Source organism: Diadema setosum, unplaced genomic scaffold (genome assembly GCF_964275005.1).
Source record: "Diadema setosum unplaced genomic scaffold, eeDiaSeto1 scaffold_41, whole genome shotgun sequence".
Classification (NCBI taxonomy): domain Eukaryota; kingdom Metazoa; phylum Echinodermata; class Echinoidea; order Diadematoida; family Diadematidae; genus Diadema; species Diadema setosum.
The window spans coordinates 121,665-135,056 of record NW_027307667.1 but is presented as its reverse complement, the minus strand read 5'-3'; the positions used below and the strand labels follow the sequence as shown (position 1 = coordinate 135,056).

At 36.5% G+C, this 13,392-nt stretch overlaps 1 long non-coding RNA gene across 2 annotated transcripts; it reads left to right on the top strand.

Annotated features, from left to right (window-relative positions):
* The first annotated feature begins 2,245 nt into the window (after nt 1-2,245).
* On the top strand, nt 2,246-12,382 carry LOC140245846 (uncharacterized). Of its 2 annotated transcripts, XR_011902384.1 has the most exons (5): nt 2,273-2,338; nt 9,233-9,321; nt 9,591-9,764; nt 11,833-11,908; nt 12,289-12,382. It is a non-coding gene; the product is annotated as an uncharacterized lncRNA (long non-coding RNA). The 2 variants fall into 2 exon arrangements; XR_011902385.1 differs by lacking the exon at nt 9,233-9,321 and having other exon boundaries at nt 2,246-2,338.
* The last annotated feature ends 1,010 nt before the right edge of the window (nt 12,383-13,392 follow it).

Below are 13,392 nucleotides of genomic sequence, written 5' to 3'. Positions count from 1 at the left end.
AAATAATAAGAAATAGAAATGTCTAAAAACCTCCGCAAAAGTTCCAATTTTCTCGTCATGATGTACTGTGTTTCAGCATTAATGTCTCCAAGACATTTGATAACCTTAAATGACTATGATACCTCCTCTATTGTAATTTCCAACAGATTGCTATAGAACTTTTATCCTTAAAAAAAAAACATTTTTCTCATGTTATTGCTATGGCAACAGAAATTATGTGGCATGAACGTTGTGGAAACAAAAGCTGATAGTAATTTGTAATGAATATGGTACTCAATCTCGTCATTTTTTCAATTTTTTCATTAAAATATCAGTATTTTCTTTTTAAGAATTGTTACTATGGCAACTGTCATTGCTATGAGGTATCAATGTAATTGAGAAAAAAAAAAGGATTATCTTTATCAATTGAGGAAAAATGTATATAATGACATATTTTGGCCTTAACAACATGTTTTTACGATGTTAATGAAAAACACATGTTCTTTTAAAGAAAATAATTTGTTGCCATGGTAACGGCTGAAGACATCATTTAGAAAGTGGCCATAGGTGGATTCCTTTTCAGCATTCCCAAAAGAACAAAAAAAAAAGGGCAGAAAAATTAAACTCTACAAAAATTGATTATTTATTTATCTAGTTTTTCTTTTTGAATACTGGGGTACTTCTCCTTTCTAGGGGAAAAAAAGTTGTTGCCATAGCAACGATAATAATGTGGCATGTGGCATTTGTAATGAATATGTTACCAAAATTTTTCATCTTTTCATGCTTTTTGATGAAAAAAAATTATTTTCTTTTAAAAAATAGATGTTACCATGGCAACCGTTATTGCTATGAGGTTGCTGTGACAGTCGGAAATTGTGAGTTTTGATTTGATTGAAGCGTGATACGTTTATATTGACTTGTTTTGGTGTTTTTAGCATGCTTTTGTGATGTGTAATGAAGAATACATGTTATTTCAAAGAAAATAATTTGTTGCCATGGCAACGGCTAAAGATGTCATTTAGAAATATGGCAATAGGTCGATTCGTGTTTGGCACCGACAAAATAAAGGAAATAGCTCAAAAAATCTCACTATACAGAAATTTATCATCTATGGACGTATTCTTGCTTTTCTTTCAATCGCAATGCTTATTTTTCTTTAAAAGGCAGCTTTTGTCATGCTGTTGCTATAGCAACGAAAATGATGTGAAATTAACATACTGGCAGTGGAAAAATAAGCTGATAATCTAGATAGTAATTTATGATAAATATTCCACTCAATCTTGTCATGTTTTCTTGCTTTTTCATGAAAAATATGATTTTCTTTATAAATAGTTGTTGCCATGGTAACCGTCATTGCTATTAGGTAACCATGACATTATGAAAATCGTATTCTTTCTCAAGTCTAATTAAGAAGGATTTATAATGACACATTTTGGTGTTTACATCATGTTTTTATGATTTTTAATGAAGAATACATGTTCTTTTAAGGAAAATAATGCGTTGCCATGGCAACGGGTGAAGACGTCGGTTAGAAAAAATGGCAACAAGTGGATTCGTGTTCAGCACCCCCAAAATAGGGGAAATAGCACAAAAAATCAAAATCTACAGAAAATTTTAAGAACATTACAACTCGCCGTCTACTATATCACGCGCGCGCACGCATAAAGTGTTTCGTGTAACTATCGTCAATACATATAATACACAGGCACAGGCCACACACTGGCATACCGTACCCGAGAGTACATTATGTGCGTGCGTGCGTGTCCGCCGGAAGATGTCAGAGATTTCGCTGCACCCATCATCTTTAGTATCCCCGAACTAAAAGATGGACGATCGAGAAAGCAGGAGCCTCCTTCGTCACGCACAAAAATACATCATGCATCTATCTAGTTAATTTTTCTTTGTCGTCCACGAGGTCGACACGGAGGTAGAGCACGGACGAAACCCGCGCCGTTCGATGCAGGATACTCTCCCGCGGCCGACGGCACCGGTCGCAGCGGAGCCGACGGATTCGGAGGAGATAGACAAACCAGCAAAGCCAGAATAAAACAGGAAATACAAAGGCCGCGACAACACCAAAATCTTAGCGTATTGTATGTCTACTCTATATATCTTTGTTTGCTTATTTACATTTTTTTTTTTGCTGTTCTTTTTTTTATCTGTTTGTAATATATAGATTCGAGACCTGAGCTTGTCTTTTGAAGACTTGGATGAAGATTTTCAACGTCAGTCCTCCTTGGGAGTAGACTTGGCCCGATGGGTGTGTACTATGCCAAATATTTCGCGCTTCCACCTGACATCCCCCTACTTGCCTGATAATCTCCTCTCAACAGCCGCCGACTTAGCCTCATCCTGCCAGGTATTCATTCACGTTTGCCTATATGACTGGTATTTTCCCGCCAACGAAAGTGTGTCCTACCTAACGCAGGGCTCCACACTAACTTTCTTTTTTGGTGGCCCGATGGGGCCAATGGGGCCACCAAAATCATCAATTTCAAATTTTTGGTGGCCCGAGAAAAAAATTTGGTGGCCCGAAAAAAAACCAATAAAAAAATTAAAAGTCTTTTTTTTTTAATGAGTCAAATATTTTAGTTTTATCATTGTAGTAAGAATTGGAAGCTGGACATATCTACTCATAAATAAACCTCAACAAACTCGCAACACTCACTCTCAGGCACACATTCAGTCCTTTTCATCCATCATCTAATTAAATTTAACTGCTAATTTCCGGCGCAAAAAGAAACACATTTATTGACATACTTTTCAAACATTTTTGGTGGCCCGAGGCGGGCCACCAAATTTGCCCTTTTTTTGAAATTTGGGGGCCCGACTTTCATTTTTGGTGGCCCCGGGCCACCGGGCCACCGTTAGTTTCGAGCCCTGCCAAACGCATCTTTGTACACTGTATTTATTTTTGACATATTATTATCAGAAACCACCGATCACGTACGATTCATTGATTAACTTGTTGTTTCAATCAGCTTCTTCCCTCCTAAATTGACCTCAATATCCTGGGGTGGTATTCTGAGGTCGTAATTAAGTCTGTAATTAACTTCGTGATTAAGTCGTGAAGTTAATAGGCCCTTAATCATTGGCACAATCGGTATTCTGAGGACGTAATTAAGGTATGATTAAGTCCCCTGTAATTATCTTAGGTCCCTCCCATCTAATTGTTATTCCATCCAATCAGACGCGTTGTTAGAAGCAACATGATGATTACACGCGCAAATATGCCCTCAATGCGCGCTCCTCCACGCCCCCTATGCCCTGTAATTACAACCCAAGAGCTCCGTGCGCACACTCCGGTATTTGACCACAACCCCTCACCTACGCACGCGAAGATCTCAACCTCTTTGCTCACATAAAATGACAAAATTCCTCGAAGATCGGCTATATTTCTTTTTTTTTCTCTGAATTCTACGGATACCATGATAACAAGATTTAACCGCTCCTCGGTTACCGAAGACGGTAAGTATCGTTGTGGCAGAGAAAACACGATGTATTGCATGATATCGGAGTAGTTAATGACACTCTTTGATATCATTAAGTTATCCATTAACTTTCATACTTAATTACACCCTCAGAATACCGATTCGTAATTAACTCTGTAATTAAGTCCTCTGAGAGATACAAACTTATTGATACGCGCAAACGCGTAGGTCCTTCCCGCCAAAACGCTTGTTGCTATGGTAGTTAATATACCCCCTACTTAAAGGGATCGTACAGTTCTGGTTGAGACCTAATTTCAGGTTTCTAACATTTTTAGGTGAGATAATGAGAAATCTCATATGAAATATGAAAGAGCATGCAATTTTATGAGGAATTCAATGTTTATTTGATAAAAATTGGTTTTGAAATGGCCGAGATATCCAAAAAAGAACGATTCTAGTAAAGTGTGGGACCCACACTTTGTAACGATCGCTTTGTTTTACTTTGTTTTTGGATGTTTCAGTTATTCCAAATCCGATTTTCATCAAATAAACTTTGAATTCCTCTTAAAACGGTAGGCTCTGTACTATATCATAAGTGTTTTCTTGGTATCTTGCAAAAATTTAAAAGCCTAATTCTCATCTCAACCAAAACTGTACTATCCCTTTAATCACGCTCTCAGAATACCAATTCGGTAATTAAGCGCTAATCAGACACTCAATAAGCTCTCAGAATACGGCCCCTGCTATTTTTGGCTAGGTTTTGCCAACCTTAAGTCTTTAAAGGAAGAAAAAAAGTGACTGGAAAGAAAAAAAAAAACATCTTTGCAATGGAAATGTGAATTCCCAAACAAACAATTTACCGAAAAATGAAATTGTAGGACTTCGGGAAACGTTAAAATTGTCCTATGTAAGGGATGATATTCAAACAAATACGATATTATTAATGCCAGAGGCTGAACATTGTTAAGTTGTGAGGCCAATCACGTCTTCTCAGCTAATTTCATAGTGAGTTCATTTCGATGGTAACGAAACTGAATCTGCATGATGCAACTCTTACTCCAGTCAGTGTTTTGAAATATTCAAGATGGTAAGAAAAAAAACCTGTCAAAAAATCCTATACATTTCCATTAAATGGACGAACAATTCACCCCCCCCCCCCCAGATATGCAGGTGCTTTTCGAAACAATGTGCACAATCAGCTTCTTCGTAAGGATTAGAAACTATTACATTTGTTTTTGTTTTTTTCCATTTCATTTTAGTTTATTTCATTTTATTTCATTTCAGTTAATTTCATTTAATATCATTTTCAACAGAAGTATACAATACAAGTAATATTTACATGTAAAAATAATATAATGTGACTTTTCATATTCAATAATTAAACCAAGTTAATTAATATTTTTTTTTTCAAATAAAACCAAACATACTTGAAATTTAAGAAAATGCATCGGCAAACTGTAACTGAACCGTATCGCATTTTATTGCGTGTTATCTGTAAAGTTGTCCAACCACCCGTATAGACATTTTTACATAGCTTTAACAACAGAAAGAGAGAGGGAGAGAGAAAACAAACCGGTTATAAATATCAAATTGTCTATGTGCCGAAACATGCAAAGTATATATGTAAATAGCGACAAATGTGATTCAAGGGGATTTTCTTCTTTTTTTTTAGGGGGGGGGGAGGGTCGAACCCAGAGCCAAAAACGTATTAACGATGTCTCTACTTTCAAAGTTCAGAATCTTTGTCAACTCAACCGAATGAAATCCGAACTGGCACTGTGACATTTCCTACCTAATGGTATCGTGAAATCCGCGTCATATTGCTAGGTAGCCCAAGCGTACTGAAAAGGTTGATATTTACATACTTTACAAGATATGGATATCTCATACTTGATATTGACAGCATTTAAGAGCGATGACAATCTGATAGTTAAGAATAAACCATATGGCTAACTACTGTCTTACCCCCCCCCCCCATAAAAAATAGATAAATAAATGAAAAAAAAAAATCTGCCAAAGTAGTTACCGAAATTGCACAAATTAATATGTGACCCTGCACCACAAAACAAACAAAAAGTCGCCAGACATGAACTTTTAGTTAAAGCGGAAATTTATAGGGAATCTAGAAATATGACAAGTTTGATATCTATGGAAGGCTAAGAAGCTAGTTAACAAAACTGGATATCTTTTAGATGATGTAACTTTACCCCTAAACTGTTTTTGAGATTGAAAAAACACCCAATTTCCATGACCACGTAGCTCCGTTCGCTACAAGAAACATCGGATTTGAGCGACGTCACCTAATGACAACATGTGTTTGAGCTGATTTGCCGTACGGATATATGAGACCCGCTCTGGCAAAACCCGAAACTTATCGGCAAATGTGATTTCGCGCTACAGCCCGACAAAGGTAAAAAATTGACTTACCTCAGGGATCAAATTGACATTTTGGTGTCACGTTGTAGGGGAATTTTCTAGTTTGTGATTGATATCAACAACACTTCGAAATACATCCTACAAAATGTGGAATTTTGAAGAGAAAAGGGGGATGTCAATCTCAAATGTTGGCCAAAATCTTACGTGTCTAAAGACAAAATCGCCTTCGCTTACGGCGAAAATGACTGTTCTTTTGGCGATCGTGTCTTAGATATTCTGCGTTGAACCCTGACACATTTGGTACCTACAGAAAGCTCTACCTCTGCTTATTCCAAATATGGTCATGGCGTTATGTCATGCTACTCACTTTCATTCATAAATTCGTCTGAAACATGCGTAAGTTTATGCAAATCGACTCTCAGACGCGTAAACAGCCTTGTTGCTTACCAAGACAAGTGATCGAAATACGTGTTCACGATTGGTCAACTGCGCCGAGGACCCCCTTGTTTAAAAGCAACCTACATGTTATACTATGGGGATCGCTGCAGCAGCGGTGCATGCTTGCATGTAACACGTGTATCGTGACTGCTGCTCAGCACGGAAATGTTGCAGTTTCCCGCTTTGTTAGACTGTTTTTTTTTTAGCAAGTTGAGGTAGAAATTAGAATTTAAACCAACACACAAGAGAAAAAGAAGGTCACATTTAACTAACAAACCTTCATCATGCCATTTCGAAGAAGAATAAAGTTGAAATCACGGCATCAAGGAATACGTCTGTCACTGCCGATTCTGCTGGTACTGTTGTGCGTACATCTGATCACGGCAATCGCGAATCTTGAGCTGATTACGGTAGGTTTTGTGCTTTTTAAACGTCGTATTTCCGTAAATTTCATGGGTGTAATAACGAATTCCAATCAATTACAGCTCTTTGACTTAGTTATCATCCTTCATGAGTAGGCCTATGTAAGATTACCTCAGCTATACGCAATTCCCCCACAATGATCGATTTGTTGTGTCAATAACAGCAAATTGTGGCTGTACGAAGGAACAGCTGATCACGGCAATCATGAATCTTGAGCTGACGATAGGTTTTGTGCTTTTAACACTTTGTTTTTCCGTAAATTTATGGGTGTAAAATATGATTCCAATGAACACAAACAAACAAACAATTTCACGACGTGAATATATAGTTTTGGCGGACGATTTATTCTAGATTGACAACAAATTACACACCAGTTTCTACTTTTCGTAGCCGCATCGAACTTTTTCCAATGCTCAAATTTGGTAAAAATAAAGATTCTTATATGTGACCCTGCCCCTCAAAACAAACAAAAAGTCGCCAGACATGAATTTTTAGTTAAGACCATATCCTGAAAGAGCTGATTCTAAGCTTTAAAATGATGTATAACTCAAATCAAGTGGACTCTCCTAACCTATCTAAATATTGGAAAGAAAGCACAAACTCAGGAAAAGTGTGAATTGAGAAAAGAGGCTCTGAGGTACAGTGTCTATTTAAGCGCTTAATCTTTACCAAACCGTGTTGGCTGTGCGATGGATGGGACAAAAAACAGGAAGTAAACCACCAGAGTAACAACAATGAAGGGATTATCAGATTAAACTGAAATTAAGCATGCCTCATTAACACATTCTGTCCATAATTAATGCCAACTTTCAAAGCAGTAGCATTATCCTTTCAAAAGTTATTAGAGTTGAAGTTAAAGAGTGTGGAAAAGGTTTTTCAGAAATGAAAAAAAGATTCTAAAGACACACCTAATCACACTATTCTACCAAAAATGTTCGAGATAAATTGCTAAAAAAACACACACACTTTCCTGCCCGTTTTATGATACCAAATGTTAGCATAGTGTAAAAGAAGACACGCTCTTTCAGAAAATATGAAAAAATCAAGTTCGGCTAGGTTGACCCATTTCACTTATATTCAGTCCTCACGCAAAATCGGTGTGTGCGACTATATGTTCGTTTTGAGGTGCACGGTCACATATTCAAAGCAGAGACAACCTTATTGCATGATTTATGTCAGAAAGTAATCAAAATAACATTAAATGATGGAAAACAGTCAATTTATGTGCTATTATTTCCTATAAATTTCTTTTTTAAGACCATATCCTAAAAGAGCAGACTTTAAGCTTTAAAATGACGTATAACTTAAATCAAATGGACTCTCCTAACCTATCTAAATATTGAAAAGAAAGCACAAACTCAGTGTGAACTTAGAAAAGAGGCTCTGAAGTACAGTGTCTATCCAAGCACTTAATCTTTACCAAACCGTGCTTGCTGTGCGATGAATGAGACAAAAAACATGGAGTAAACCACCCGAGTAACAACAATGAAGGGATTATCAGATTAAACTGAAATTAAACATGCCTCTCAACACATTCTGTCCATAATTAATGCCAACTTTCAAGGCAGTAGCACAATCCTTTCAAAAGTTATTAGAGTTTAAAGTGAAGAGTGTGTACAAGGTTTTTCGCAAATGAAAAAGGGACTCTAAAGACACACCTAATCACACTATTCTACCAAAAATGTTCGAGATAAACTGCTAAAAAACACACTTTCCCCGACGGTTTTAAGACCCCAAATTTTAGTATAATGTAAAAGAAAACTTGCTCTTTCAGAAAATATGAAACGGTCAAGATCGGCTTGGTTGACCCATTTGACTTATTTCAGTCCTCACGCAAAATCAGTGTGTGCGACTTTTTGTTCGTTTTGTGGTGCCCGGTCACATATGCAGAATTACAATATTTGGTAAAAGTGAAGCCTGCAATATGTAAGAATAAATGCGATTTTCTTTTCTTTTCTGTTTTTTTTTTTTTTTTTTTTGTTAACAAACTGATTATTGACACCCGGGCAAAATTCAGTTATCGCAAAAGCGTTCAAGGATGAACAAGTTGATCACCTTTAAAAATGTATAACCACGAAAAGCAGCATAACATACGCTAATTTAACGCAGGTATTAGCCCCATGCCACTCAGACAATGATTATTGACATGAAACTTCTTGAGCACTTAAGTCTGTTTTCGCGTGGCATGACTACTGTCGAATATGTGCCTGAAGATCAGAGCGTTATGATGATGAGACAAATACTATAAAGATTCTCATGCACGTAAGTTAAATTATGTTAATGTAATTTATTGTGAATTACATCGAGTTGTTATTGCTTTTTGTTTTTGTTTTTGTTGTTGCTTTTGGGTTTTTTTTTTAAAAACAAATCGCTCAGTTCTATATATGGCATGGTAAAACGAAACTACCATAAGGGGTTTGGGTTTAATATTTTTAATTTAATGCGTTATATCAATTAGAATGTGCGTGACATAAATCTCTGAAAGAAAAAAAAAGTAGTTGTCTTCTCCATTTTTGGTGACCATGTATATTCCAACTACACGATTTCTTTTTTTGTTCTATTTTCCCATCCCTTTTTCTCTTTAGTGTTTCCACCTCATCTTTCTCTGAAGCATATCTGTGGTACCTTTGACCCATACAGTGAAATGAGACCAGAGATGCAGTTGTATTTGACCGTACGTTTAACCTGTTAATCACATTTTTGTTTTCGTCAATAACTAGTTGCCGAGGACTACTGAAATTGGTAACGCAATGTATGACACTCATGTGTACTTAACTCTGATAAGTCATGATCGTTTATTTATGCGGTATAATTGGATTTCAGTTTTCATTGTTTAACTGTGCTAAACACATGGGAAACCATATACGAACAGGGCAAACTAGATTAAGTTGGCTCCCCAGGCCTGGAGTTGTGCATTGTAGTTTTTATTGATTTTGTTTTCAGATTCGGGAGCTTTCCATGGAGATTCACACGGGTTGGACCCCAAGGCCATCAGCAGCAATGTACTTAGCCGAATTTTTGTGTCGTATGCCCCAAGTTGAACGTGTCAATCTTCAGTGTGATAACCTGCCTAAGGAATTCTACGAGGCAATTGCTTCAGAGGCCACAAGCAGGATGGTAACTAATCGATGAGAAAAAAAAGAAAGAAATAGGATGATGGATAAAAGTATAAAATTACGCAGGGCAATTGCATATGATATCTCTCTACCCTGGGGAAAAAAAGAGAGACTAAGGATATATAATACCTATCGCTTGACAGAGTAGTGTTTGATGAAATGATATGATTTGATTTGATTTGATTTGATTTCTTGGTTACTGTGTCATCATTGTACATGCACATTCATGTAAATGCAGAAATATAAGTTGTTCACAGAATATTTTTTTTTCTTCATTGCCAGTATCTTTTCCTTGCAGCAGGACAAAGTTTATCGAAATGACAAAATACTGCAATAGCTTAGTCAGTTTTTATTCGTAAAAAAGAGTTCGCTTGATGTTGCCATTCAACATGATATATCTAAGAAAATACGAATGTATGAATCATTCAAGATGTTTTTTTTTTATCATGTCTGATATATAATTACATATGTGACCCTGCACCTCAAAACAAACAAAAAGTCGCCAGACATGAATATTTAGTTGAGACCATATTCTGAAAGAGCAGACTTTAAGCTTTAAAATGATGTATAACTCGAATCAAATGGACTCTCCTAACTTATCTAAATATTGGAAAGAAAACACAAACTCAGGAAAAGTGTGAACTGAGAAAAGAGGCTCTGAAGTACAGTGTCTATCCAAGTGCTTAATCTTTACCAAACCGTGTTGGCTGTGCGATGAATGGGACAAAAACAGGAGGTAAACCACCAGAGTAACAACAATGAAGGGATTATTATATTAAACTGAAATTAGATATGCCTCATTAACACATTCTGCGCATAATTAATGCCAACTTTCAAAGCAGTAGCACTATCCTTTAAAAAGTTATTAGAGTTGAAAGTGAAGAGTGTGGACAAGGTTTTTCAGAAATGAAAAAGAGATTCTAAAGACACACCTAATCACACTATTCTACCAAAAATGTTCGAGATAAACTGCTAAAAAGACACACTTTCCTGCCCATTTTATGATACCAAATTTTAGCATAATGTAAAAGAAGACCCGTTCTTTCAGAAAATATGAAAAAGTCAAGTTCGGCTAGATTGACCCATTTCTCTTATTTTCAGTCCTCACGTAAAATCAGTGTGTGCGACTTTTTTGTTCGTTTTGAGGTGCACGGTCACATATGATTATACTAGGTGATAAAAGACAAAAATCCCACTTATGATCATTCATTTTTCAAAAACTATAAATGAGATAACAGTGTCATTGATAGGAGTAATAGCTGAATAACGTAAAATTGATTTGAAAGTTATTTGAATATGAAAGCATAAATCAGTTTAATAAAAATCGGTGAGTAATTTCAAAGTTAGGTTCCGGATTTTGGACATATTTCAACCTTCTGTACAAAACTTGAACTTTACACAGGAACCAATGATGTATATATGTGAGAATGTGTTGGACAGTGACCCTAAACAATGGACTTTGTACCACTTTTTCATAGTTGTGCTTGGCCCTTGCTCCATGGCACATGGTTGCTATAATAATAACTCACGATGGATTGACCTCGTCTCTTGTAGTCTGAATTCATTGTAAATGATTAAACGCATGCTTATAAGAAGTCAGCACTTGTTCTCATGTGCTTGCATACGCTACATTTTATTCCAGCTAACGGTAATTTTCAAATCTTATCTAACATATCACTAAATATGGGGTATTAATAAGCATAATGACTTTACGCTGTAATGCCAGAGGATGAATAAAGACTAGCTGTGATAGTGGAATTTCTCAGGAATAGATATTACAGCATTCAAAACATGGTCATTGTCTGGGTGTAAGGCAGAAAAATCTGAACCATAAATGAAACATTAATCTGGGATAAAATGAATCTGATTTATGCTTTCATTTTTAAGTTACCTCCAACAAAGCTGTAGACTATTTCAGCTATCGCTTATTTCAATATCAGTGTAATCTGATATATAGTTTTTGAACTACTAAGGATCAAAAGTGGGACAAGCTTGTTTGTAACACCTAGTACATAATAAGCCTGCAAATACTTGTACGTGTCATTTCGTTCATCTTGCACATGCCACAGCTGAATGTCATCAACGTCAACGGAGTGGCAGTGAAAGATCTGATTGGTCAGAGATGGTAAAGGAGGCACAGCACAGGTATAATTATGTTATCTTATCAACGTTAGCACACTATAAATGAGTCCATTTATGTACTATTTGTGCATTATGGTCAGTTTTATCATCTACTCAATGGCCTTAGAAGAGCATGAGTAACACTATAAGCCAGTTTTTAAGACTCGATCTATTCATTGAAAGGAGTGAGCGTCAACATACGTGGAGCAAGTTGCGAAATTTACAACTTGTCACATTAATAGGTATGGGGAAAAAAATCCATTTGGGGATGAGGGCTGTTGTTACTCCCTATTGCTCGTAAACCTTATGACCTGAAAATCTACTCCTTTATTTTTGTGTTACCATCATTTTGTTGCTCTTGTATGTTATCACTATGTCCAAGGTCCTTTCACTCTCCAACACAGTGGCGCTGGATGTAAGCGAATGTCAGAAATATTCCACATTTCTGGGCAAATACTTTACCAACTCGGGACAAACTTGAAATGAGCCGAGATCGAAATATGCTGGAGGAGGACATCGAAATCTTCATATGAGGTGGGGTACGTTTCATGAAGTCATCAGTTACAAGTATTCACATACGTCTGAGAATGGTCAAGGTTGCACCAATGTAGAGCTGAAAGACTTTTAAGGAGAAGTAAATCCATTTCATTCAGTCTCTCATAAGTTTGTCTTATGAGCAGAAAGTCTCTCATAAGAGCTTCATGAAACGGACCCAGGAAGGGCAGGCGGACATACACCAGGAAGGGAGAAAACACACAGTTATAACATCAGAGGAGTCAAATACATTCAAATAGAAAGAAAGCGAGAGAGAGAGAGAGAAAGAGAGAAACAAACAACCGTGTAATGGACTACACCCTAGAGTCTGCGAGTCTCGCAGAGCATCAACGAGTTGGTCTAGTAATCTACGAACTCCTAGCGACTAGATAATATGAGCCCGGACACTGATAAAACAAGTTACCCTCTCCCGACGACAACAACAACAACCACGAAGCACGAAGAAAAACTCGCACATACTATCTGGATCTATCCCGTGGAGAGACGCTCCTCCACAACTGTACCACAAACTATCATTATTATGATTATGATGATAATGATATTGATGATAGTAATAATGATGATGATGATGATAATAATAATAATAATAGTATTAATAATAATAATTATAATTATTATAAATATTATTATTATTATTTTTATTATTATTATTACCATCATTGCCGTTATTTTGTTCAAACATGACACACATTGTCGAACATTCTTCTGGAGGCAGCTGTGTATATTTCCACAATTGTTTTGTTGATTTGTGACAAGGCTGTTATTACTTTATCTATACGTGTGCAAAATATATCCAACACTTGTCATGTTTGCTTTGCTCCTTTCTCTATCTGTCTGCAATAATCTTTGTCATGGGTCAAGAAACAAGCACAGCCAACAAATCTCTCACAGGTAGGATCAAGAGAGAGAAAGAGAGAGAGAGAGAGAGAGAGAGAGAGAGAAAAGAGATTCTA